Here is a 26,833-nt window from a genome sequence, read left to right on the forward strand (position 1 = left end):
AGAAAGTAATTATTACATAGTGTGGAGCCAAAAACCTCCTGTACAATCATACCCTCTGTCTTGTAGAGAGAGAGGTGACAGTATTTAGCATAGACTTCACCTGTGGAGTAGGGAGTGCTTGCTTTGCTCCTCTTTGGCATTCAATTCTAGAGAAATCTTCCCAGAGACACATAGTAGGTCCTGGTTTTTCAATTGCTTTTAGTAAGAAAACACTAAGATGATTACTAGTGTAAATGCAAAAGTCAAAATGAGTATGTTTGAGTGTTTATGATATGAGCCAATCTTATATAGTGTGCTGTATTGTTTTTAAAGATTTTATTATTTGTTTATTCATGAGAGACACATAGGCAGAGGGAGAAGCAGCCTCCTTGCAAGGAGCCTGATGTTGGACTCGATCCCAGACCCTGAGATCACACTCTGAGCCGAAGGCAGATGCACAACCACTGAGCCACTCAGGCATCCCATTGTGCCATATTTTTAAGCAGTTTTAATTATACACTTATGAAATGTGATTAACACTAAAAATTAATCAAAAGCTATACTGAAATTAGTGCATAGAACCATTCTGCATTCTAGAAATGGGACTCGGATCATTTTGCCTGACTCTGCCATGTGTGTTTTCATAGAACTATGTGTGATACTATGCGTGTACTAGAGCATACATCTATATTAGGCAGTGTGCATGTTTTGAGGGGAACCTCAAAAAGGGTGTCTACAGTAACTGTTTATCATTAATAGGACTGATCATAATCACAACCACAGTGAAACCTCATAACTTTACATTGAAACCATTTTCAAATATTGTGAAACTAGGGCCCAGGAGAATCGATCTGGTATGCCTCAGTGCCAAATCAAGAATGGTTTAAAATTTTATTAATGTATTTTTTAATTGAAAGTCAACAAATAGCTGTTGACTCAAAAAGGAAGATAATTTTGGAACTTTTACAAGAAGGATCTCATTCGAGCCTCGTAATGACACTGTGAGGAAAGCAGGACATTCATTTAATGAAGTGTTTTGGCTCAACACTTTGCACTGAACTACATTTCCTTCTTCTTGGGGTCAGCGGATTAACCTGAAAATAGCAAACTCTTAAGACAAGTTATAGTTTGGGCTGGTAGTTATCCATAAACAGTGTTCTACTGAGTGGTCAGTTGATGTATGTTTGGGATTGTGTGTATGTGTAGTTACTCTCTACAACATTATTTTCTTTTTTTTAAATTTTATTTATTTATTCATGAGAGACACAGAGAGAGAGAGAATGAGAGAGAGAGGCAGAGGGAGAAGCAGGCTCCATGCAGAGAGCCTGACGTGGGACTCGATCCCGGGTCTCCAGGATCATGCCCTGGGCTGAAGGCGGCGCTAAACTGCTGAACCACCCAGGCTGCCCTACAACATTATTTTCAAAGATGAATTTGGAGTATACTTTGAGGGTATACCCCACCTTGTTGTTCCTCTAAATTAAACAAAAATCACTCTGAATTTCCTCAAGTATAAAAAAATCTTCATAAAACAAGAACTTTTATCTTTTAAGAAGATTGAATGAGATTACCTTTGAGCTTTGCTAAAATACTTCAAAAGTGGTAAAATTCAATGTAACTTAATTATTATGAGTATTATTTTTGAGAACAGCATTTTCTAGAATTGGTTCTATAATTATAGATTGTCTGAACACAAAGATAATAGCAGGAAGATGAGACATGTTATGGGAGCTGTTGTTTTGACAGGTAAAATGTTTTGATGCTGTGCTTTGCTAAGAGAACTCTTCTGTGTCTAGTAAGTGGCTATGCTGGCTCTAGATCATAGGATTAAACTGTGATTTTTCTGATCTTTATAAAAAAGCTACCCAAACTCCCAAATTATCTTAGCATTTCTGGGATAGTCTACATGTGAGACTCTCTTGAGACTATCACATAAAGAAGTATCCTTATTTATTAGAGTCATTTTGGTCAGTAGGGGCTGACCTGCATGTCCAGGAGCCATTCCCTTAAAGATACAGAGATTGTTCCAAACTGAAGTCTTTCTTCTACATTCTTTTTTCAGTCACCTTTCTGTGACTTATTTTGGTTATTACATATAGAATTTTAAAATAAGGAGATAATAGTGTAGCTCCAAATCCATGTAAATATGGAAAAAATGTTTGGAATATATAATGTCTTTTATATTGTGTTTTGGCATATTTCACTTACTGTGGGTCAGAATGTCATGAGTGAAAGCCTCAGTAGGTAGCATTTACTTTGAAGGAATGTTCAATCTGCCATTTTTAAATAGAAGATTAAATATAGAATGCATAATAGCTCCTCCCTTAAAAGTAAGCATTTCTCTTTTACTTCCAAAAATGTCTTCTTAATAAGACTTTATGACCTTTTATGAGCAGGAGATTTTATGAAACCAGTGAGAGACATTTCCTACACGAAACACCACTGATATCAATTACTAGTTAGGCTATATTCCTTCTGAAGACAGTTCGGCGCTCCCAGCCATGTTTATCATGCCTGCCATGCAGAGTGTGGGAGGTTCCAGGTTTCTCATACATACTTTCTCATTTTCTGGTCCTGTGATTCTCAGGAGTACAGAAACATTAGCTTCTGTACACTGAGCATAAATTATCTTTTATCTGCAAGTTTTATGGCAGTTGGTAATACAAGTTAATAGGATTTATGACCAAGAAATGAGATGTCCAAGAGTTAATAAGGCATGCCTTTTACATTATCCTAAACCTTGTTCAGTGATTCCTAGTCAGGATTCCAGTATCTGATGCAGGGGAATGGTGTTACAGAGCAGACTTTCATCACTTTTTATCTCACCTGAGCAAACTTCTAAATGTGTTGTAAATATTTCTTCCCCATGACTACTGCTTGTTTTCTCTCTCCCTAGAACAATTATTTGCTGCTTAAATTTCTCACATTTTATAAATTAGGCTTTTGCAGTGCTGGTAATGAATATGATAGGAACATGTTAAGACTGATAGAAACTGGATAACCATGATGTAAATTTGGTATGCATGGTGGTTTCTGCTGAGAACTGAGGGTGTTGGTGTGTCTGCTCACATGTACGTGTGTCCAGGACTGTCTTATCAGTGATAGCACCAGGGAAAGGATTCTAGAATATAAACTATATAGTAGGGGCTCAGTCTAGTGTCCAACTCTTAATCTCAGCTCAGGTCTTGATCTCAAGGTCATGAGTTCAAGGCTCATTTTGGGCTCCGTGCTGGGTGTGGAACCTATTTAAAAAACAAAACAAAACTATATAGTAGCATAGAACCTTTAAATATTAGTGCAAATGGTATAAAATCTTAAAAACCATTTTATGGATGAGCAGTTCCAGGGACTTGAAGATAAAGTGATTTGCCCAAGGTCAGACACAGTGTTTCTTTGAAAGAAAATTGATGCTATGAGGCCTTGCCCAGCTTCCTAGGGAAAATGTTTCTCTGCCCATTCTCTCCTTCTCCTCTCTCCTCATCTGTGCACTTTCACTTCTTCTACTATATGACATTTTAAAATTATAAACCAAAATCTGTCCTATTTAGAGCAGTGTAACTCTTATTGTGTTATTTATGAAAACATGACATTTTAATGAGCAATAAGACAACAAAATTCTAGAGCTATATAATTCTCATTTTTCTAAGTGCCCTAATGTCCTCTTTAGATTGCCATAGAAATATTTCCTTTATGGTTTTATCCATGTTTAATTAAACTAATTTTATGTAACTAAGAAGTTAAATCAGACATTCATAAAGAGTTTATTTTATAGGTATTGTGTTCTGTTTTGTTGATTTACAGCATAGAATATTTCAACAACAAACATTCTTCAAACACCTGTTATATAATAGACACTGTGGTAGGCAATGAGAATGTGGAAATAAAACACATGGCTTCTGTTCTACTGCTTATAGCTCGATGGAGAAGCCAGAAGAATAAATCACAAAATTCAGAAATCCAAGAAGGGCTCCTGGGTGACTCAGTTGGTTAAGCTTCAGACTCTTGATCTCAGCTCAAGTCTTAATCTCAGGGTCATGAGTTACCTTAAAAAACAAAAACAAAACAAAACACTGAGTCCGGTGAGGATGGCATGGAAAAAGCATCTAATTCAGATTGGGGATGGGGTTGCTGGTGATTGTGTAGATAGTTTCTCAGAGGAGATAATGTCTGATAGAAAGCTAGGCAAAGGGAGATGAATAAATGTAATGTGGAAGGAATATCCTGTGCAAGGAAACCTGAGAGAAGGTAGCACGGGGGAGCTCTAAATTGCTAGATCCTGGGGAGCTATAGGAGATGGCAGCTAGAGGGAAGAAAGATCTAGAGCATGGAGGACTTGTTTGCATTCTCAGATAGATGGTCTTTATATTGATGGCTACTCTCAGGTATTAAACATTTGTATCAGGGGAATGACATTAGATTATGATTTTGAGAGTTTAGTTTGGTAACAATATGGAGAATATATTGGTCAGGGAAGAGATGGAGGCCTTTCAACTCTTAGAAATCCAAAAAGGAAATGATGAATAAGTCAACTTCACCTTGCTGATGAGTTCCTTGGGATGTATGCTCAGAAGTCTTCTTTGGAGGACCACAGAGGGAAGAAGTTGATGTAATGAGTAGGATTCTGGATTAAGCAGCTGGTCTGTCTTTCTTCAGAATAGAGAATATGAGAAGAACAGATGAAGACAGGAGGTTGGCCAGTTGACTCTGGGACATAAAAAGATGGATCTGTTTTGAAACTAGATGTACTTAAATACAGATATATAAAGAATTTCTCCTTTTAGGCAATTCTTCTGTGTATGTGTGTATGTGTGTGTGATTCTATTGAACTTATACACACACTACACACATACATATAGCTTGACCTGGTAATATACCTTGAGAATCATCAACACATACATGCTAATTAAAAACTTGGGAGCGGACTCTTATACCCTGGAAGAAGATGTGGAGTGAAAAGATCAATGGTAGAACCCTAGAGAATAGAATACCTTACAGGAAAAGAAATAGGAGAATTATAAGAGTGGTATCACTGAGACCAAAGTGGTTTGAAGAGGCAGGGAATGATCAGCTAATGTGTTGAGAGTATAAAAGATATACCAAGTTTGGCAGCTCAGAAGAAATTTGATCAGGTACAGTTTTATTGGCAAAATATGGGTAGAAATCAGATAATTGCGAGTTGATTATAAAATGAGAAGGATGATAGAAATCTATTGCTCACCCCATCTCACTGTTCACTCATAGAAGTTAAATTTGGGGGATTCACCTGGGAACCAATGATGGCTTATAAAATTATTTTGGTGAGGCCATTTTCCAAGCTAAACAAAACCAGAACATGCATGTTAAGGATTATACCTTTCTTTCCCAGGATGAGCAGAAGTGCAGCTGTCATGCTATGCCTTTGTAAGATGGCTTGCAGATTGATGAGCACTGATCATATCACTATATGGTGGTGGAGTACTTTTCAACCTATTTCAAGTCCATCTTCTCTTCCTGGCCTTCCCTTAGCCCCACAGTCCTGGTGGGCCCTTCCCCTCTTTTGAATGGGCACCTTGGTCTGGGCCAAAGTGGGAATCAATGAGTTTGATCTGTATGTTGGCAAATTGAACACCAATAAAAAATAAATTAAAAAAAAATGATACCTTCTTTTTAAGAAAGCATTTCATGCATTTACTCCTGGAGAAACACTTCCTCTGTCACAGCAGTTGTCACAAAACATGACTCAATTCATGGTTTCTGTGCTTTTGGTCCAATTTTTAATAAATATTTTTCTTTGGTTTTGTTTATTAAAAAAATAAATAAATAAAATGAATCTCCTTTTTTCTGGTCTATCATCTTCTCAGTGTTACACAACCTAAGAAAATTGTTCCATTGGTTTTCCAAACTGACCACAACTACTGCTTTCCTGTGCAAAAAAATAACTTTTAAGTTCCTGTCTTAGAGCCCTACTCAAATTTTCTGACTTCTACACACAATTTCTAAGTATGCCTTTCTGAACTTCCCTCATCTGGATCATTTTCATCACTTTTTAAAATCTTTTTTTTTTTTTAATCTTTTTTCTCCTGTGGACCTCAAAGAGTCTATCCCTAAAACAAAATTTACTAAGTTATAACTTTCCTCATTTTCTAAACCTTAAAAAAATTAGTTTCCTATTTATGATCAAAGATGAAATAATTATCACACTTAGTTCATCGGATGCTAGTCAAATCCAAATAGGAAGTTTTAGATGATTTAAATACACTATTCCTATTAACAGGTGTTCATAATCGCCTCCTCTTGTAAAATACAGGGCAACTGAGCATCCCAGGCTGTAATTTAGTCCACTTATTTCTCTACTGACATGAGCTTTCTTCCTAATTGGTTGGAAGCTCATTCAGGGGAGTGATTACTGCTTTCAGTGGCTGCAGGTATATTTTTACCCTTGAGAATGATGCTGGCAGGGCTGGTAGGTTTAAAGGCAACCTGGATACAATGAAGTCACAGAGGGAAAGGCATGCAATAACAGCCTGATACCTGCCAGTCACCCGTACTGTGTACAAGTTCTTTAACCTTATGAGTCTTTCAGTCAGGAAGATTTATAGAAAGATGCCCCATCAGCAAAAGCCTATGGTGATCCCTCAGTGATTCCAAAGGAACAAGGGAGGCAATATTAAATTCAATCTCTATGGAAACTGTTTAAAAACTTATTTGAACATTGGCCTTTCATTTTCAACCCATGAGTGACAGAGAATCCATTTTGGAGACTGGATGCAATCCATAAGTGTGCTGGGCGTGGGTGAAACAATGAAAAAGACAGCATCAGCGTTTGTGTGAGCTCTGTCATCGTAATTCATCATAATCCAATTGTAGATAATGTAATGGAATATTGAATGCTAGGTGTCAGAGTTTCCTTTAGCTCCCCTTCCATAGTCCTCTGTGGCAAGGACACAAGCACACTGTGTCATGTAGACTTAGTTCAATTGAGCGTTACTTCAGCATCTCCCTTTGATTGAAAACAAAAGGTTGCCAATGCGGTATCAATGAACTGTGAAGTGATCTGAGTGTTACCAGCAGGGAAATGAAATGAGCCTCTGGAAAGAAGATTGGCACAAGTGAAAATTTCTGTATAAAGGGCTTCATAGGGCTCCAGCTGGGTGGTATTACTTCTTATCCAATTAAGATTTTTTTTCCCCTGAATTCGTGAGCATTATGATCTTGTTTGTTCCTAAAATGATCAAAACTGAAAGTGGAGAAAAAGTGGAAAACATATCTAAATAAAGTTCAGCTAGAAGGGCTCAGATTTGAGGGTACTTTTTTAAACTGCTCCATTCATCCTGGATATTATGAAGCTTTTCCAAGGAACACTGTAAGATGCCTTGCCCTCTTATACACACTTCACATAACATACATGTGCATGCGTATACACACACAAAGCATCTCAGTACTTCTAAGCCAGTCTTAACTGAGAGGAAGGCAAGTCAGTGTTCTGGCTCTCTGCTCAACTGGGGAGATTTCTTTTTCTTTTCTTTCTTCTCTCTCTCTCTCTTTTTTTTTTTTTTTTTTTTTGAAAACCACTATCCTCCGTAGCTGTTTTTTAAAAGGTCCACTTAATCCATAACTTTGTCATGATCAGAATGATATTTGACTTAGATGCATATGGAATAGTTTAACAGTGAAATTTATAAAAATGCATCAGTTAAGAACCAAGTTAGCAAAGCAGAGTATAACATAGGATGAGCTACAGACTGAGAGGATTAAACTTACTTTGACAGAAAATAAGATTAAAGATGTGCCAGTCCCATACTGTCTTCTGAAGCAGACTGAGATACTACTTATATGATATCAAGTAGATAAGTCTCAATGTTGAAAACATACTGACTGTTAATATCCTTTTGAAATATCTTGAGCCATGTATAAGTTATAAAATAGCCTCTATACCTGAAAGGTTATAAGATTATATTTTAATAATATTTGTAGAGATATGCAGCTTTCACATGTATGAAATCCTGTCATCATCACCTCACTTGACTCTCCAGCAGTCCTTTTAAGCAGAGCACTCATTGTTTCTATTTCTCGGATGAGGAAACTCTGAGTAGCAAGAGTACGGTACACCCATGGATAGTCTAGGAATTTTCCGAATCCTACTTTTCTGCCATTTGCTTTATAGCCTTCTGTTAGAATCCATGCTTACTTTCTGAATATCAGTGGATCCATAGAGAGGGTTCCAAAAGAATGAAGGAAAAGTAATCAGCAGCAAGCATTATTTATGCACAGAGAGTGGCTCACTCAGGAGTATGCACTGAAATCATAGCTTTATTTTTATCCTTAGTCAATTTTTTTTTTTATTATGGAAAGAGCCATATTTACAGAGAATTCGAAAGACTGGTATGATGAAACATTCCAACTAACTATTTGTAATTTTTTAAATATCATATGTGCTCTATCTATGTATATAGACTTTTTTTTTTCTTTTGGTAACCATTTGAAAGTAAATTGTAGATATCACATCACATTATCCTAAATACTTCAATGTGGGGGATGGTATTTAGAAACAAAGATCCAGGTGTAATAGATGTGCTTATTGCTACTGTGGTGGCATTGCTTTTAGACTTTTTCAGAGAACTGAGATTTTTAAACTTTTGCTAGAACTAAGTTCTTGCTATTAGACTTTTTCTAGAACTAAGAAATAATAAAAAAAAAAGTGTGTGTGTGTGTGTATAAATCATGGGTTCACATTGATATCTTTAATTGAGTTTTAATATATAGTTTTTAAACTTTTATATTTTTATTTCTTTAACCCACCCTCCCCCCTGTAAAATCTTAGATTGAAATGTTATACTTGTATTATACTGTAATATACAGTAGCTAGTTCGGATTTATAATTCCTACATTACTACTAATAGTAAACCTACTGAGTGAAATTTAAGATTTCTTTGTAGGTCAGTCTTTATATTATATTCCAGCCAGAGTACTGTATCTAAAATTGCTCTTTAAATATTAAAATTCGTTCTTTCTAGGGTTATGCTGCCTATTTAATATATTATTAGGCTCATTTGTTGCAGTTGATTTGAAGTTATAAGACTTCATTTTTTAATTATTTAAAATATTTTACAATAGTTACATAGCCCAAAGGCAAAGCTTGATAAAAGATACCGTGAGGAGAGGTCTTGCTTTTATTCCTATCTCCCTCACCACCACCACCCTCCTTCAGAATATTCCAGATTCTTGCAAAAAATAAAAGCAAAAGCAAAACCAAAATAAATATGTACACATCTTTTTATTACCCCCTTTTTATGTGAAGTTTAACTTTCTATATATATATCTGTCTCTATCTCCTTTTTTTCACATATTTTGGAAGCAATTCAGCATAGAGACCATCCTCATTCCTTTATTATGACTGCTTAGTACACTTTTGTGTGGACCTACCTATATACCATCATTTATCCATATGCAGCTTTTTGAAAGAACATATTGGAAATTCAGACTAGGTAGTTTTTTGAGTTGTGGTTGTGTATATTTTGAGAACAATCCTCAGGTGATTCCATGCACTTTCCAATTTGAGACCTGTTTTGCTCTCAAAACACCTTATGAGGTAGAGACAATATGACCAAATTTTAAAGATGAGCAAACAGGGTCTGAAAAAGATAAATTGACTTCCAGGGGTTATTCCACTCCTTAACAGTAAAACCACATTCCAAATCCAAGTTAGACTGACCCTTTAGCTTTCTCCACTCCATGATTCTGTTTCGAATTATATGAATCCTGTACTTGGTATGATGTCATTCAGTGTAGAAGAAACAATTTAAAAAGATAAACTCATTGGGGTACCTGGGTGGCTCAGTTGGTTAAGTATCCAGCTCTTGATTTTGGCTCAGGTCATGATCTCAGGTTTGTGAGATTGAGCTCTGTGTTGGACTCCATGCTGGGTGGTGTGAAGCCTGCTTGAAATTCTCTCTCTCCTTCGCAACATTCTCTCAACCATATGCGCTCTCTCTCTCTTCCAAAAAAAAAAAAAAAGGATAAACTCATTAAACATAATTCTTTTTAACAGAGAATTAGGCTTCCCTGCCGCCCTTTGTAGAGTGTATATGTTTTTAAATAGAAATGAATGGACACAATCAGTTTTCTTATCAAAGAAAAAGAATATGCTATTATAGCCAAAGTAGTAATGATAATGAATCAGAGTCTTTCTTTTTGGAAAAAGTCATGTTGATAGAGGAGCCTCAAAATTGATTAATTACGTACACGTTGGCCTTTCCAATTGTCTGATGATAGGAAGCCAATTTCACTCCTAACCAGAAGCCCTCAAGGTAAAAGGCACAGACTATGGAACATTGGTCTTATTTTATCAGGGAAGGTTAATGTACAAAAATGCTGCTCAGGGGACAGTGGAGAAGGATTTATTTTCTCCTGAGTGAAGCTAGGCTATTAAGAATTGGGCACTCTTTGAAATTTTGATAATAGTAATTGAAAAGCAATGAATAGAGCTTAATATTTTTTTCTGAGCATATTTCACATTATAAAATATTTCTCAGAGCCAGAGTAAGCCTTAGGAAATATAAAAGAACTTGGACAAGTTTTTTCATATATTCATTCAACTAACATATTATTAAAGACTTATTTGTATCAGATATTTACAAATTGCTGGACCAAAGAGGAATAAGTTCCTCTCAAAGAACTAATAGTATCATCATTAATCATGATCATGATTTCACAATAAAATAAACTAAGTTCTGTAGTACAAATATAGAGAGAATATCATGGAAGCTTACCGAAGCAGCACATCATGGGCAGATCGTACCTCTAGCCAGATGCAGAGATGAGATAATGTCCAGCATTCTACTTGCACATGTACTGCTCTGTACTCTTAATTGATACATTATGCTGTTCCTGAGAAAAACAAATTGAGGCTGTTTTCCACGATAGAGTCCTAGATAGGCCATAGATACAACTCCATCTGCAGACCTTACATTCTGTTCATTGAACTTACCTCATAGATGCAAAGATTCCTGCCCTATTTAAGCACCAATTCATTGAAGCTGCATTCATAACATGATTTTAAATAGTGTTAAATAATGGCTACCAGTTATTAGCAGCCACACTTAATACTGCATACCATCCAGTAGGCTCCCATAAAGAATTTCATTTCTAAAGCCAAATAGTGCATAATTCTTTACATTCATCTTATCTTTAACACACACTTCATTTAAAACAATTTTATGAACCAAATTCTAACTTACTACTTAGCATAAAAATGTTGATGTGCAACATTAAAAAAAATTAATGCTACAAATCTTGTCCTCTCTTCCTTTTATCTACAATGCTTTTTATATGAAAAATTGCATTTATATCTAAAATAGAAGGTTATTACAACAAGGCTCTTTTGGAGAGGAGTTATACTCAAAGAAGGGAAACATTCAGAATCATTACAAAGGGAACTGGAAGGAGATTGTATATCATAGTTAATTATAGAATAGATATTTAATGAGCAAATATATGAAGAAGCAATGTGATATCTATTATCCTATGCTTTGTTAGGTCTGAAAATTTTAAATTACTCAATGCACACGTAGTGCTATCTAGGGCTCTGGCTCTGTGTGGAAGGCTTGGGTCCTGACTGTGGCGTTTACTGACCATGGCTTCTGGAGACTCTCAGTTTCTCTCCATGAGCGACTGGAATGATAATGCATGTGCTTTTCATGAAAACTAAAATGTTTAAGGCCATGTGCATGAAAGCTTGTTTTGGTTTTGTTTTGTTTTTTTGTTTTTTTGTTTTTTTTGTTTTGTTTTGTTTCTTTCCTTAGGGCTTCGAGTGGAAAGGGCTGAATTAATAAAAAATTATAAGCACAGTGTCATCATTGGTCATTTTATTTCACTATTTGATTGGGATTTGTTGATTCAAATCCCATTCCCCTCTAGGATTCCCTTTCTGTCACATAAGAAACCATCCTAATATATTATAAGTTATCTTTTTGTTTGTGTGCCCTTGCAAATTGTATATTGTTTTTATCACCACCATAAAAGAATATTTTTGTATCTATCTCTAAAAGAAAGGACTCCTAAAAACCATAATTACAGTACCATTTTTACACCCAGAAGAAGTTAAGAATAATTACTTAATGTGATGAAGTAAAGTGTTTAAATTTCTTTCATTATTTTAAGATGTTTTATGGTTGGTTGTATGATCAGGGACCCAAATAAGACCTGTCCTTTGCAGTGGTTTGATATTTCTGTTGTTCAACAGTAGGCCCCCTTACCTGACTCTGCCTCCACTTATCTTTTTCTTCTCCTTCCTCTTTTTATTCCCCTCACTCCTCAACATTTTCCTTGAAGAAATTTATCATTTGTTCTCTGAAATTTTCAGTCCAGGCTCATTGCATGGCACGATGTCATTAAATACCTTTTTTTTCCTTTGAATTTTTGTAATTTTTGGCTAATTCTAGAGTTGTGATCAGACCATTAAAAAAAAAAAAAAAAACTGGCCGGGGGAGGGGGGGTATTTCTGAAATGGGTAATACTACATCACAACATTTGTTTGCTCTTTATTGTGATGTCATAGCCATTGGTAATCATCGTGCACCCCTATGACCTCATGAGCAGTTGCTTAACACTACTAAACTTCTGCCACTGTTACTTCACTGATTGCCTGAAATGCTGCTCTAAAGAGAAGCTTCCCTCAGCCAGCTCCTGGGTTATCCTGTGGAATAGTCTGTAAAGGAAGGCAGGCTATACACTTAATTCTTTTTCCTTTTATTGACCATTTTTCAATATAATGAATTGATCCTCTAATATTCCTTTTTTTTTAAGTTGCTTTATGCATTGCAGCAAAGAGGGAGCCAAAGCTCACAAACATTCTGCACAGTTTGACAAGAGACATTGCAGAGGAAAGAGGGACTTAGGAAGGATCAACAGTATCCTACGGTCTTGGTGGATGCATTCCTGGGGGAAGTGGACCTCTAATTCCTGGTAAAGGGGGTCTCATTCTTAGAGGGGGCATGCCTCTATTGGTGTCCCTGGAGCATGGAAAGGCTGGCTGGTGGGCTCATAGGGTTCTAATGTCATGCATATGGGGGAGCCTGGAGGTGGTGTTGCTCAGCCCACAGGAGTGGGTGGGATCCCCTAACCTGGTGGATATTGAGGTGGGAGTCCAGCACTGCTGGCAGGAGCAGCAGTTAGAGCACCTGCTGTAGTACCTCTTCCTGCAGTCATTCATTTTTTATTGAGATGCCCCCCAACCCCTTGGACGGGGTCTGCTAATACAGTAGGAGCCTGGGGAATTGGAACACCAGCTGGCACTTCTCTGCCACCTGTCTTGCCAACCCCAAGGCCTCCTGCAGCTCCAGCAAGTGGTACCTGAGCAGTGCCAGCATCCTTAGAGGATGGCCCTTTCACAGTCATGGAAACCATGTTTTCCCCAGGTAGCAGCACCAGACCCCAAAGCCACATTTCCTCACACTCTGGCTGCTTCACAATCTTTGGCTTGGTCTTCCTGAATTTGTCACAGTCCACAAGGATAGTTCATATTCTTGTTAAGGGTGCCAATGAAAATATGGCCATCTTGCAGGATACATCTCATTCTGTGGTCAGTGTGCTCAGCAGCTTGCTGCTCTTTCCCACACTCATGGTTGCTGTTCCATCAAATCCAGTGTCCCCAGTAAGATTTTAAGATCCTTAAAACCTGAGGGAAGGCTGCAGACAAAGATTTGATGCAGGTTCTCCTACAAATAATGCAGGCTTGAGACAGAAGCTTCTAACAGTAAATGGGCCTCAATTTTTCACTTGGAAATCGGCTACTTGGATGTTCCAGTCCTGCTTTACCACCTGTTGTCTCTGCTAAGAATGCCTGTCTCAGTTCTGGCTGGAAACTCACTGCAGGTACTTGCTGCTGCTGACATTGCCTTGGGTACAGCTGACACTCTCGGTGGCTCAATGAGTTGAGTTTGTCCTTCTAAATTTGACTTGAGCATCACCTGCCATGTGTGCTGTTCAGTGGTCTGTCTCAGGTATAAGTGGTTGCTGGGCCACTCCCATGTGCTGCTGGCCACACCTCAGAACAGATTGTCCAGCATCTCCAACAGTCACTACACTCCGCTGATTCCATAACGTTCTTCAACACCAATTGGTTATTTCTCTTTGAGCTCATGTTAAGCCTATTTGATACGTACAATCAGTCCATTCTAGGTAATTATCCTTATTGCTATTCAAAGTGTCCCATATTTGGCCAGGGGGAGCATATTCAATTTGGCTCCCAAATGAATCCTTTTGACACAAACCCACTAGTCTTTGATAAGTTTCTTCCTTTCTATTTCTACAGTATGTTCCTGGCTCCTCTTGTACATTCCCCAGCTGAGTTTTGGAATTTCTCCAAAGGGCCCCCTTAATTAGAAATAATAGTTAGAGACCATAATCAGGGCATTAAAGGGAATGCTTGTAGCTACTAAGTAGATTCACTTGACAAAGCCAGAATTTTTTTTTTTTTTACACTTAACATGAGTTTATACTTCCCTCTCAGACTCAGTACCGTAGGGAGGTGTACCCTTTTGATGAGCAGAGTTTTAAAATTTTGATGATGTCCACTTTATCCATCCTTTATGTTATGGATCTTGCTTTTGGTGTTTTATCTAGGAAATCTTATCTAGCCTAAGGTTACAAGAGTTTCCTTTTATGTTTTCTCTTAGAAGTTTTATAGGTTTAGGTCTTACATTAGAACTATGATCCATTTTGATTTTCTTTTTGTATGTCACGTGAGGTATGGATTGACATTCCTTCATTTGCATGTTGATATCCAGTTGTTCTGGCACCATTTGTCATAAAGACCATTCTTTCCCCCCACTGAATTACCTTTGCAGCTTGTCAAAAATCAGTTATCAGTGCTCATGTGGATCTGTTTCTAACCTCTCTGATATACTCCACTGATGTTTTAGTTTGTCTATAAGCCAAGACTACAGTGATGTGATGCAGTGCAATGAATAGTTTTTTTCATGTGTCTTTTTGTATTTTTGCCAGTGTGTCTTTTGGATAGATCTCTAGAATTGCAATAACTGGCACAAAGTCTGAATGAAGCATGTTTCAAGTGCTCCACCAAGGGTAGGACAGTGCAGTGATAAGACTACCTATTTCCTCTTTATCTAATAGGTAGGGAATAATACTCCAAAATAATTTTAATTTGTATTTCTATTGTTATCAATGGGATTGAGCATATTTTTATATTTTTAAGAGCTGTTCACATTCTTTTTCTCTGGACTGTCCATCTTTTTCTATGAAGTTGTTGGCTTCATTTTCTTCAGTTACTGTTAGAACCTCTTTATATGTCAGTGGTGTTATTACTCCTTTGTCTATAATGTAAGTTATATATACTCTTCTGTTTTTCTTATTTATGATTTTATTTGGGTGTGTATGTATGCATTTTACATAAATGAGGTTTTTTTTTTTACTTATTACCTTTGTATAATTGAGTGTTTTTATACAATTGTATATAATTTGTATGTAATTCTATATAATTATATATTTTTAATAATAGGCTTACTTTTAAGAATAATTTAAGACTTACAGATTAGATTGAATAGATTGTACAAAGAGTTCCCATATATGTCATCTTATCCCCCACACATAGTTCTCCATGTTATTACTAATTTATTGTATGGTGTATTTGTTATTCTTAATATTGATTTATTATAATTAACTAAAGTCCATGGATCCTTTCCTTACCTTTTAACTTAATATCCTTTTTCTGTTCCAGGATCACATTAAAGATGCCATGTTACATTTAGATGCCATATCTCCTTAAGTTTCTCTTGATGGTGACATTTTTTTCAGACTTTCCTGGTTTTTGTTGACCTTGACAGTTTTGAGGTGTACTGTCAGATGTATATTTTAAGATAGCTCTCTGATAGAATTTGTCTCATGTTTTTTTCATGATTAGACTGGGTTCATGTGTTTTAGAGAGGAAGATGTACAGTTAAAGTACCATTTTTATCACATATCAAAGGTACATACAATCAATATGATTTATCACTGTTTTTGTTCCTTGATCCCCTGGTTAGAAGTAGTGTGCGTCAGCTTTCCCCACTGTAAGGTTGCCCCAAGCCCCCCACCACTTCTGTATGTACTCTAGAAGAAAGTCAATATGTGCAGCCCACACTGAAGGAGTGGGGAGTTACACTGCCACTCCATTGCTGTAGTTACATCATTTATTTGGAATTTTTCTGTGTGGAGGTTTCTCTCTTTTTCTCCCATTTAAAAATGTATTTAGTAATTTATTTTTCTCAGGTTAGACTCATGCATACCTATTTTATATTCTGATTTGTATTCTAATACTGTTTTCTCTATTTGGTTGTTCAGATTGTTTCACTTTTGGCCATTGAGAACTCTTTCACTTTGGTCATATGCCCATTTGACATAGCCCCATAAATTGTGTGTGTGTGTGTGTGTGTGCGCGCGTGTCTGTCTCTCCATCCGTCCCATACATGTATATATGTGTAAGGTTTTCTTCCTACTCTAAGATGTTCTGGGCTCATCCTGTATATTTCCTGCCCAGGTCTTAGAATCATCCAGTGCTCCTTAGAGTTCTGTTTCCTTTTGTTAGAGAATGATATTAGAAACCAAGTTCTGGATGGTAGGTGTGCTTATTGCTACTGTGGTGTCATTTTTTTAGGCGCTCTCAGCAAAGAAATATAGGTATGTGTACTAACCTGTGTATACACCTATATTTATACATATTTCTATATGCATCCATATTAAGTGTGAGTTTTTACTGATAGTTCCAACTGGAATCCATTACTACAGGGATCATTCTAGTTTATTTGCCTTGCTTGCCTTTAATCTCCACTCCATCAGTGAGAAACCTGGATCTCACCCTCTGCCACTTACTGAATTATTGGATTTCAGTGTACACAGAGAGCCGTATTAGAATTGTTACCTCGTACCTCTGTAGGAAACTTTATCAGCTAGAGGGCAGTACTTACATATAGTTCCTTTGCCTGTACTTTTATATGCATTTCCAAAGCTACTTAAGTCAGCATCTTTATTCCTACTCTGTTCATTGAGGTTGAACATTTGTAGTGCAAGTAGTTTCCCCGTCACAGTCTGCATTTTCCCCCCAAGACCCCCTGAACCTCCTAAATGGTTCTTTAAAATTACATGCAGTAAAGTTCATTCTTTGTGTTCTTGGTAGAGTTCTGTAGGTTTTCACAAACCTATACTGTCCTGTATCTGCCATTAGAGTATCATGCATCACAAGATCACCATCCTAACAGTCCCCTGGGCTTCCTCTTTTCACTGACCCCTACCTTTCCCTCACACCCTTGGGAACAGTGCACTCATTGTTTACTGTTGCTATAGTTGTGCCTTTTCCCAAGTGTCATATAATTGGAACCATACAATGTGTTGTTTTTCAGACCAGCTTGTTTTGCTTAGCAGTTGCATTTCCTCCATGTCTTTTCTGATTGCCTTTTTACTCGGCATCTTTTTAAAATCTTTCTGTGTTGCCATATATACATCTATTCTTTTTAAGTTTTTCATTGCACTATATGTTGGGCATCTAGTTTATTTGCCCAGCTGCTCTGAATCTGGGACACTAAATTGCATCCAAACCTTGTATCCCCCAACCCCACCCTGCTTCACTACCACAAATAATATTGCAATGAGCTGTCTTACATATATGCCTTTATGAACCCATGTGAGCTTTTCTTTGACACATATGTAGTTAAAACAGGAATTGTAGTTAGATCATAGGACATAGGTTTACTCTATTTAAGTTTGAGATTACCCCTAGAATGCATTTACCAAGCCAGCAGTGTGTGAGAGTTTATTTTTCTTGTGTTTTAAAAATTATCACCGTATCTTCACGAACACTTCATATTATCCAGATTTCTGGATATAAAGTATATAGGAATCAAGTGATATCTTGCTGTGTTCCTTTGTATTTCATAATGACTAATGAGTCTGAATATCTCTTCATATAGCTTGTTAGTGCCTTTTTTATGTTAGAAGTGTTTGTATATTTTTATTTTGTTTTGGGGGGGTTTTGTTTTTCTTCTAACTCCAGTATCATTAGCATACAGTACGGTATTAGTTTCAGGTGTACAGTATAGTGATTCATCACCCAGTGCCCATCACGACAAGCATACTCCTTAATCCCGCTTGTTAATGTTAACTCATTTTTTTCTGTTGGGGATACTGTCAGCTTTTTATTGCCGTGTTTCTTGTATATTTTAAAGATGGATCTTCTGTCAGTTTTGAACATAACACGGTGTCTCTTCTTATTACATCATCTGTCTATTAGCTTTGTTTATGGTACCTACCCTTTGTTGAACAGAATAGTCAATTTAGTCTTGGGCTTGGAAGGTGGTACCATTTACTGACATGCTAAAAATGGGGAGAGGCAGACTGTGGGTAAGACCCAAGACTGATTTGACTGTGTTAAGTCAAAGATACCCACTGAGCCTTCAAATAGTCTTGAGTAGGCAGTTGCTGAGTCTGGAGTGAAAATGAGGTTTTGTTAGTCTTAATATTTTATGTTGTTTATATTGTTTTCATTATTCTTTGAAGATTTTCTTATTTTTACTTTTTAAAACTTGGAGCTGTCTTTAAAGTTTTGAAGAAAATTTTCATTTAAGAAATTGGATTTGAAGATACCTTCATTTGTATCACAGTAGTAGTTTTTTGCTTACAGATGTAATTTTGACCATAATTTCATTTTTTTTTTCTAATCCTAAAATCTTAATCTGTGTAGCATTGTGATACAATTTTAACCGTACTCACCCTAACTTCTGCCACCCTAACTCTCCTGGCTGGTTTCAAGGGCTCTCTGGATGTATTTCTTAGAACATTTCCTATTCACTGTATAAATGATTTTTCCTCCATTTCACACTGAAATTATAAAAAATAACTCAAGGTGACTCTCATCTTTAAATTGAATATGAAAATAGTTTTGAAGCAAATCTATAATGTGTTCATGGGATTTAGTTATCAAGGATTGAATATTATAGTTTCAGGACTATCTTCCATGAGAAAAAACATGCCCGTGGGTATGCAAATGTGCATCTTTTTAAACATGGAAATAGTTTTTACCTCAGGATTATTATTTTTAAAGGCAGAACCTTAATCATTAAATGCTTTTTTGAATAGAAACAAGGCACTTTACAGTTCTTGTCAGAAGTTTATCTTTGGCAACTTCTGAGCCTGCAAACAACAAAAAAAATATTTGAGTCAAACAATAATGCTAATGTACCTTTTCTTTTCTCTTGAAGGGTCACTCACAATGGTTATTAATTCTAAATTCCTCCAGACTATAATTTTTTACAAGATTTGTTTATTTTCATCAAATAAAAGAGCTATTTCTGTTATATACAATTGTATAACCATCTGTCATTTATCTTTTTATAAACCATAACCAATTCATTATCAGATATATATGTATTTTAAGAAAAACTAATCCTTTTGGTTTTTGCAAATAATATGAAGAATCTAATTAGGATAAACAGTTATTAACATAAATGCATGGTTTTATACCTTAAAATACATTCACAGTTTACTTTTTATTATTTAGGTAGATTTCTACTGTATATCTTAGCTATTTAAGTTTATTGTATTACCTTAGCTATTTAAATTTATAGAGATGATGTTTCTTTCAACAAGGGATGTGTGACCATCCTTGAGAAGCCAAAACAAAGAAAATCTTTCTTTTAGGTACAAAAAAAAAAAAAAAAAAAAAAAGCCTTATATTGCTGAGCTGAGCACTCATAAAAATGACTGGTGGTACTTTTCAGGCATCATTCATCAGACTTACATTTTAGAGAGAAAAAAAAAATCTCATTATCCACTCCATATTCATTTAAGTTTTAAGTGCTTAGAAGACTTGTCATAACCTAGACTTAAGGTCTGAAATGGTAAATCTTGACACATCTTCTAGCAGCTCCTCCAGGCACCACTAGAGCTCTGAGCGCCCCCACGTACAGGAGTTTTCTGTTCTGTTCTGTCCTGGTTCTTGCACACTATTTCCCCAACACTCCTCACTTTATAACGTTATTAGTTTCCACATCATCCCTTATTTTAAAACCAGATTAAAAAAAATAAAAAAAATAAAAAAAATATAAAACCAGATTAATCTAGAAGTGTCCCATTTGGCAAGAAATACCAGAAGAATAGATTGGGCATGTTGCACTTGCATTAACACACTTAATCACAATGGGCAAGTGAAGAATATTTTATTATATTCAGATGGGCCTAGAGAATCTGATTTCTCTGAGTCCATAAAACATTATATTGACCTTAATTTTGTGCTCTTTATGCACAGCCCAGCGCACTCTCTCTGCCACATCATGCTGGCTTCTCATATAGCAGAATTACTCTGATTTTTTTTTAATTGATTCTATTTTAGTGTATAAGTTTGGGCTGAGAGAGAAAGGACTGGAAATATTATTTATTCATTAGTATCTGAGAAGTGGCAGGTTAAAATGGGCTACTTGGCCTTAAAAGCATATGTATCATATATATCAGTCTTTCACTTACAGAAGTATGTTATTTATGTTAACATTTAGATACTAACTTTCCTCATTTGAGGAAGTGGTATCTTTCTTTCCTTCTAGAATGCATTTTTTCCTAAGTTATTTAAAGAATAGAATGAGGTTGTTTATTAACACTCAAAGCTACTAAGGCATCAACCTTTGGCTTTCAGAAGAGGAACATAAATAGAAACAAATTTAATGGAGAAAAAAAATGCCTTGTTTTAAAAACTCTCTTTTTATGGTATCTAATATTAAGTTCTCTTTTAAGGAAAAGAGAGAAGTTTGGTTAAGACAGTATCTATACCATGAGTCCTAATTTATTTCTACTGTATACACATGGCAGCCTGGCTCCTGTTACTTCAGTGACCAGTGTTCCTAAATATTGAACAGTTCATTTTTTTTTTAAAGATTTTGTTTATTAATGAGAGAGAGAGAGGGCAGGCCATGCAGGGAGCCTGATGTGGGACTCGATCCCGGGTTTCCAGGATCAGGCCCCAGGCTGAAGGCAGCGCTAAACCGCTGAGCCACCCAGGCTGCCCAAACAGTTAATTTTTTAAGTAATATACTCGAACTTTCATTAAGGATTTAAAATTCCCACAAAATTACATTTTCAAAAAAAAAAAAATTACATTTTCCCAATAGCTTCTTATGCCAGCTGTTAGATCCAGAAAATGAGGCTTCAAATTTTGACCATTACTTAATACTATGTCCAAACCAAGCAGCACTGTGAATTGTGGAATTCATGGAGGTGCTAGGATGTAAAATAAAGCAGTGAAATTGGCTCATTTTTAAGACGAAGATTTGGTCATATTAGTTTTCCTTTCATGTAATAGCCTCTATGTCCACTTACTTGGTCTGTGTTTTCACAGCAGCCTTGACTTACCGAGAAAGTGATGTCACGTGGCTGTGTAGACTGGCCTTAGAATGGAGGCTGAGGCTGGAAAGGCATGGTGTAGACAGAGGTGAAATTATATTCATGTGTTTCTTATAAAAGCACCACATGGAAATTCTAACGTGTTTCCTGTCTCTTGTTTTCTCTGTTGGATTATTTAACAAAATTAAATAATAATTAAGGGTGAATAACAGAGCCCCTGTCCTGATACAAGCACAACGTTGACACATTAAACCTTACCTCATCCATTTTTGTTGTTGTTGTTTGCCATGACAAAATAATGACCAGGAAGTAGCTGAGATTTATTGAAAAGGGTTCTGAGTTAAGTACTTCATGTGTGCTCTTGATTTAACTGCTGCAACAACTTGTGATATTAGATTGTCTCTCAATTTAGCAGATGAGAGAATTGAGATATAAAGAGATGAATTTTGTTGTCCAAAGTCACACAGCCAATAAGTGGCGGGACAGCATCTGATCCACAGACCTGAGTCTGTGCCAATTCACACCGTGGTGTATCTGCTTCTCTTGGCCCTGTTGTTGCCGACATAACGATAAATATGAGCTAACACACAGTGACTGACATTGAATGCCAGTGCACTCATAAAACAGTCATCTGGATGGCCATTCATAGAACTATATTAATTTTTATTAGGATAAACAACTAAATGAAAAAAACTCATTTGATTATTTTCATAGATCAGTAAAAATAACTCATTAAAAGAAAATCATGCTTGCAGATTAAAGATCCTGAGCTATCAACTATTTTTCACATGGGATCATTTTCAGCCATTTGGGAGATGTATCAGTATATCTCAGAGAAAATGCCCAGCTACTGTGGCTGAGATGTTACATGCCAAATATTAAAAACTAATGTTACTGATTATTAGAATAAAGGCTTCCCATGAACTATTTCTTCATGTTCCCTGCAATAAAGAATAACTGACATCAATAAAGAAAAAAATTAATATTTTGTTCGGACTTTAAAAATATCTTTTAATCTTACTTGTTTATTCTAAGTAGTTAGTTGCATATACACATAACTTTTTTACTTGTCATTGTGTCCTTGGCTTGTATTATACTATGCCCAAATCCCACACAGCTTGCACATTTTGAGTTTGGAACAACAAAGTCACAAGAGCATCAATCATAATAAATAGTCACTAAGTCTGCAGCAGTGTTTAACTTGGATTTAGAGAATGAAAGAAAAGAGGATATTAAGATAGCAGTGGCATTTAAGAGCAGGACTTTTATTTTTTATAATCCCAAAGACTGTTTTCTTACCAATGACTTCAGAAATTAAACCCTGAAAACATCCGTTTTGTGCTGGTTTTTCTAGGTGCCAGCACTCAACAATGAAAATGCAGTGCTTTTCTTGTCCAGGTCTAGAGGAAAAAAAGTGCTATCAGTTATTTAGAATCTGATTTATGCCTTAAGAGAGTGGCTGCCACTCTCTGTGATTTCATGGAAGCTGGGTATCAAGGAGCAATTTTCGAAGAATTGAAAGCTGGTGCAGGGTTATGAATAAACTCAGAGAAGCTTTGACCTTCCCTGTCAAATGATAAGGCCATAAATATGTTGGTAATTCTGCTTTGTTGTGAGTACCTGTTCTTTTCCATCATTGTGGAGTTTCCAGGATACCATAAATTGGTACCAGCAGACTAAAACAAATTTTTTTATTGTATAAAAAAAAAAAAATTAGAAGAGGGGAAAATGTAAAGGTAGGAAATACAGGAAGCAGCCTCTTGTGTGTGCTCCTGAAGTACGTCTTGCATTAGAGGACCCAATTTTGGAAACTTTATAGTACCCAATCAAATTTAAAATAACTACTTTGGTCACATTTCATCTTTGATAGTTAGATAGTTAATATACATTATGTTAATGCTTTTTTTCCTTATGCCAAATTCATTATGAAATATGGCTCATTTTTGCTCTGATGTGGTTTTATTTATTTATTTATTTGTTTGTTTATGAAGATTTTATTTATTTATTCATGATAGAGAGAGAGAGAGAAAGAGAGAGAGAGAGAGAGCCGGAGGCACAGGTAGAGTGAGAAGCAGGCTCCATGCAAGGAGGCTGATGTGGAACTCGATCCTGGGACTCCAGGATCAGGCCCTGGGCCAAAGGCAGGCGCTAAACCTCTGAGCCACCTAGGGATCCCCTGATGTGGTCTTTTAAATTGATCACGTATGCTACAGGGAGTTTAAGTGTATGTAATGTTGTTAAGCATATACGTTCTGTTTTAATGAATGTGTTATCTTAATTTCAGTGAGAAGAAATTTCATGATTGTTGGGGAACCTTCTGTGCCTCTAACTTCATCTTTCCCCTTCCCCAAGATGGTAGCTTAAGAAAGAATAAAGATGAGGGAGAATCAGTCCCAATATTTGCACAGAGAGGGAGGCAAAGAAAAGCTAGTTGTTTTCCTTTAGAAACAACTTACCATACTTCCACTTTTTTTTTCACACACTCTTCTGAACAAAAGCAAATATATGCATAAATATGCAGATTTATATATATTTGCCTATTCTGTTGTATGGACCTTAAAAGAAGTAGAGAGGGCACAGAAAATGAGAAGGTGAAAAACAGTGGGGATCTAAAGATAAAGCAGTGCAGACACAGGCACCCAGAAACGGACAGCAAGAGATCAGGAGTGCATTAGCCATCCATTGCTGTGAAACAAATTGCTACAGACCTTGGTGGCTGAAAACAGCTAAGCATTTATTTTATGTCAGAGTTTCTTTGCAGGTCTGGAATTTGGGCTCTTCTGGGTACTTTAAGCTTGAGGTCTCATGAAGTTCAGTTGCCTTGGGCATCAGTCATATGATTCCAAGGCAACTCATTCATGTACCTGGCAAGTTGGTGCTGGCTGACTGGGGAGGGGTACAGCTTCATCCCTCTCCATATGGACTTCTATAGGGCTGTATAAATGTCCTCATGACTTCCCTCAGAGCAAGTGATCTATAAAAGCAAGCAAGCAAGGGGGCAACTGTCACATTCTTCATGACCTAGCCTAGAAGTCACACACCAACACTTCTGCAGTACCCTGTTGATACACAAGTTTAGTTCTATTCATTGTGGGAAATCACTACACGAAGACAGAAATACCAGGACATAGGGCTCATTGGGTGCCATTTTGGAGATGGACTACCACAGAGAAATATAGGAAAGGGGTGGAGACACACAGGAACACACAGACTTGTATGAATAGGAGAGGGTGAAAGAATAGGTGGTTCAATTATGAGGATGATCATTGTGCAACATGCTTGATTTGTGACAAACATAAAGACTGCTATGTTACCAGTTGTTCCTTGCTGCAAACCCACTGCATCACACCTCGTATGCTTAACTGTGCCTTCATGATTATCATCTTTGCAGCACAGAACTATAAAGCTAAGTGGCATTAAGGCATGATATTTATCTCAGAAATCTTACTGTAATGTTACCTCAGGACATCAAAACCATCTGCTCTTTCCTTCAAAAATCAGAACTTTGACCTTTCTCATATCAAAGACTCTTGCCCCACATGTAAGAGGTACCAAAATACTGTAACAATTAAGATTGTGAGCTGTCTAAATTGAAAGGTCTATTTATTATAACATTTTACCAACACATAATATATAGTAGGATACTTTTCAGGTTACTTTCAGAGGACAAAATTATCCTAACATTCTTGACACGAAAAATGAGAGTCAAGTAAATTGTCTAAAATTGAAAGTAATGTGTTGTTTGGTTGCCCATTTTAATCCTTTTAATAATAGTGAATGTTTATGGAGCATTCACTGTGGCAGGCACTATTCTAAGTACCTCACATATCAAGTCATTTAATCCTCAACAGTCCTTTTGTTCTGGTTTTATAGATAAAGAAAATGAAACACAAACATGGTGAAAAGGGATTCAGATCCATGAAGTCTTTCCTTAGCACCTGTACCCTGAACCACAGTGCTGTGCATATAATAGGCTCCCTCAGGCTAGCTCAGAACCAGGATTCATTAATAATGACAGCATTTCTCTCAGAGCCACTCCATGGACAGAACCTAGTGTCTAGCTAGACTTCTCAGGCACTAGACAAAGGATATAGAAAACTTCCAGAAAGTTTAGGAGTGTTTCTCTTGAGGTATCAGTATTATAGAAGGTATTATAGTAGGTAGATCTGACTTGACTTTGTCAAAGGATCACTTTAGCTGTTGAGTTGAGAATAGGCTTGGTTGGAACAAGAGGAGATCTTGTTGTGGGGACTTGGACAAAGTGGTAGTGAAGGAAATTATGAGAAGTGTTAGGAATCTGGGGATATTGAGAATATAGAGCCAATAGGATTTCCTTATGAGTACAAGAAAAGGAAAATTTTTTGCCAAAGCAGTTGGAAAGATGGAGTCCTATATCAACTCAGATCAAGACGGGGTGGTTTTGAGGTAAAAGATCAAGGTGTGTCGAATAGGCATCTGGATGTTCAGGAGCAGAGTTAGAGAAGTCTCAGCTAGAGATACAAATTTGGGATTTGGGATATATGGTTAAGCTCACAAAGGGCATAATTGTAGATAGATTGGAGGAGAGTATCTAACTGAGACTAAAGGACTGAGGCCTGGGGCAGTCCATCTTTAGGATCTGGACAAAAGAGCAGGACACAGCAGAGGAAATTGTCGGTGAAGAAGTGAACCAAGGGTGTAGCATTCTGCAAGCAAAGTAAAGATGGTATGTCAAGGAGGAGAGAGTGTTAGCCCATTGCAAATTCTACTGGAAGGTGAGGACTAATAATTAACCACTGGGTTTAGCAATTTGGAGGTCATTGGTTATTTTGATGAAAACCAATATGGAAAAGAGGTATAAGCAAAAGTTTAACTGGAATGAATGCAAGAGAGTTGGAAGCAAGGAACTAGAAATCATGAATTAGTAAACAGTAAATCTGGGAGATTTAATGTAAAGAAGAACAAAGGGATAGGATAGTGAGGTGGTAGGTATTACATAAATTAGAGATTGAGAGCAGTTCTGTGGAAACACTAAGCTTAGTGTTCCCTTCCTGATAAATATTTATTGTATTCCTACTATGTGTCCAACACTCTACGAATTTTTAAAGATATAAAAATAAATGAGACGTGGCTTCTCTCCTTGAGGTGTTTACTTTCCACTGAGAGAACTAGACATAAAACAGTGCACTGGGGAACCTCGAGGGGGTGCAAGTGGCCAGGTTGCGGCCTCCTGGAGAAGGATGATGGAGTAAATGATGGTTCATCTGAGTCTTGGAATTTGTACCATCTGATTATTAACCCAACTGTTTCCAATTAACATTTTAGGATGTAGGGGAGAAACAAAATTGTCCTATTGGTTCCAGACTAAAGGTAGTCAGATATTTTTTAAAATACTTTCTGTGTGTTCATTTTCTTAATCTTAGCCCAGTCATTGATTTTGCTTGTACTGTTCTTTGTGAACCTCCAGAAAACCTAATAGCCTGTTTTGAAAGCACAAGTGTGTGCCCCATACATTCTT

At 36.6% G+C, this 26,833-nt stretch overlaps 1 protein-coding gene, 1 long non-coding RNA gene and 1 pseudogene across 6 annotated transcripts in view; 1 reads left to right on the forward strand and 2 right to left on the reverse strand.

Annotated features, from left to right (window-relative positions):
• TPK1 (thiamin pyrophosphokinase 1) overlaps positions 1-26,833 on the forward strand; it is a 325,794-nt gene that overhangs the window by 197,625 nt on the left and 101,336 nt on the right. The gene's annotated exons all lie outside the window — the stretch shown is intronic.
• Positions 3,729-12,406, reverse strand: LOC111090215. The gene is made up of 4 exons (XR_005371208.1): positions 12,213-12,406; positions 10,728-10,845; positions 4,515-4,683; positions 3,729-4,022 (listed from the first exon to the last, which is right to left on the reverse strand). It is a non-coding gene; the product is annotated as an uncharacterized LOC111090215 (long non-coding RNA).
• LOC102153990 lies at positions 12,541-13,945 on the reverse strand (annotated as a pseudogene).

The sequence above is a fragment of the Canis lupus genome, chromosome 16, assembly GCF_011100685.1.
Source record: "Canis lupus familiaris isolate Mischka breed German Shepherd chromosome 16, alternate assembly UU_Cfam_GSD_1.0, whole genome shotgun sequence".
Lineage (NCBI taxonomy): Eukaryota > Metazoa > Chordata > Mammalia > Carnivora > Canidae > Canis > Canis lupus.